The sequence below is a fragment of the Penaeus vannamei genome, chromosome 6 (assembly GCF_042767895.1).
Source record: "Penaeus vannamei isolate JL-2024 chromosome 6, ASM4276789v1, whole genome shotgun sequence".
Taxonomy (NCBI): Eukaryota; Metazoa; Arthropoda; class Malacostraca; order Decapoda; family Penaeidae; genus Penaeus; species Penaeus vannamei.
The window spans coordinates 43,559,150-43,561,622 of NC_091554.1; positions in this window are offsets into that span (position 1 = coordinate 43,559,150).

Below are 2,473 nucleotides of genomic sequence, written 5' to 3' on the forward strand. Positions count from 1 at the left end.
ATTTTCGTAATTTTTTGTTTGAATAAAAATAATATTCGTTTCCAAAAGAAAAAAAATCTCGTTCTTTAAAAAAAAATGTCGCATCTGATACATTTTAGCAACTTCGTACCTACTTTGGAATTGTTGTGAAACAAGACTGTCAGATGAAATATGTTTCTATCATACGTTCTCTTGCTTTAATGCTTATATCATTTACATATTTCAAACTCATTTTCAGAATGTATGCACGGTTTGTTTGTGCGCAGATGCTAGATGCCCAAGGCCGACTGGCTTGGCATCACGTGTACAGTTCATGAACAGAATAGTATGAATTTTACTTCACGTATTACCTTTCTTTGCTTATTTGATTAATGTGAGCGGACGGATTCTAATTCTGAACTCGCTTGTAAGAGTAGCGTTTGCGGTTAATCAGTTCAATCTGAAGTAGTGTAACCTCGTCTAATTCACAAGGGGATTATAGTATCGCTTATTTCTCGCGTGTATGTATTTCAACGTGTCCATTTACGTTCATTCGTCAATTATCCCAGTCATTATGTATACTCTACCCACGTGTTCAGTTCTCTTGATCTTAAAATTGATTAATTTCCCTATCAATATCGCATGCCGTGGAATAATCTGAGTTGCTGCTGAATCACATTCTTTTCATAAAAAATGCACTGTATCTTCTCACATAGTTACACTACTAATCCTGGAAGTAAATATTCGAAGAAAATAAGCAAATACTCCCAACACCAGTTGATTATTAACTGGTATCTTAATTAAATTCAAATTTTTGCAAAACCTTCCTTTTACCTAACATCGGCGTTCTTGGCACGTGCAAGTGGTGTGTACATGACCAAAAGCCTATGAAATGACGTACAACCTGCTTATACAAAGGATTTATTTCGTTAAGGAGACATCATTTCTTTCAAGAGCTCATGTCTCTTCTCTTTGGTCTTCTGTCATAGTTTTTTTTATTGTCGTTAACCTACCATGAGATGCCAATGGTATGTTTTAGCCGCATGCCAACTTTTTTCGGCATGTACAGGGTCACAGTGGTATTTTCGGGGATAATGTTAATTTTGAGGAAATACAGTTTTATTTTCATTGTTATATGGAAAGTCGAAGATGGGACAGGGAAAGTAAATTAATTCAAGTAGAGAAATACAAAGATAATTAAGGGAGAGGAAGAGAGAGGTTGGGGTAAAAAGACAGACAGACGGATAGAGAGACAGGGAAAGGAAGAGTGAAAACGAATAAAAAGCGGAGAGAGAAAGGCAGGAAAAGATTGATATTGAGAAAGCTCCAAAACTGTAGATATACCAAAACAAGAAGTCCGGTAAAAAGTCTTTATTTCTGTTTTCATTTCCTTGTTATGCTGTTACTAATGGTCTTATGTCTAATCTGCCTCACATACTGTCAATCTAAAAATATATATATATTTTCTCACTGTATATAGATATGACTTTAAGTAGGCTAATTAAAGATACTGAATTTGCTGACTGGCAATATTTAATTGATTGTCTGTTCTCAAATGTGCATCAGAATTGTCCTGAAAACAGTATTTAATCAAATCCTTGTAAGATATATAAAGTATTTCATTTTTATCCGAAGCGAAAAAAAATGACCGGTAAACGTTATTATAGGATGTCCAGTACATTAACCTAATCCTATATATTTCCAGGATAACGCTCGCTGGCCAAGCTCAACCCCGCCATGTTTCTCCTATGCCTGCTACCATGGGTACCCCCTAAAATGCCCCCCCCCCCCACTTTGCCATTTTAAGGGGGTACCCATGCTTGTTGACCACTTTTGAAAAACACCCCCTATCTCAGGCAGATCTGTGACTTTTACCCCCCCCCCTTTTCTCGGGTCCTTCGCGGACTTTTTTCCAGTTATTTTTACCTCCTTTCCTCAGGTTTGATGAAATTAGCATAGCCTATCTCAGGACTGACAAAGAAGGGATCTCTCCCATTTCCAGGGAACAGTTCAATAATACAAACATATTCAGTCAGCTAGATCACAGGGCAAGAAACGGGAAGGGCTTCTGCTGCTCCGGAAACGGCAGAATTTCTATTGTTTCTAAAATTGCCACAAATGGGAAGGAGCATTTATTGAATGAGAATGAATATCTTCACAATACAAGAGATGTATTTGACCGGTTTCGAATTTATCTTTGTCGTGTATTTCTGAAGAAGATATATTCGAAATCGGTCAAATACATCTCTTGTATTGTGAAGATATTCATTCTCATCCATACACTTTCTTCATTTGTCAACATGAATGCGATTCAAGGACATGGCTATTGGGTTCAAAGGCAGGAAAAGCAAATGAGAAGTGTTCAAAAATTCTGATGATTATGGGTGTAACTAGAGATGAAACTGGATGAATCAGAAGAAATTGTAATCAGGGTAATGAGAATATCCCACATGTTCAAAGTAAAGTGCTGTTGACCCGGACGCCCCCTACCCCCTTTTCTTGAATTCATGGGGAA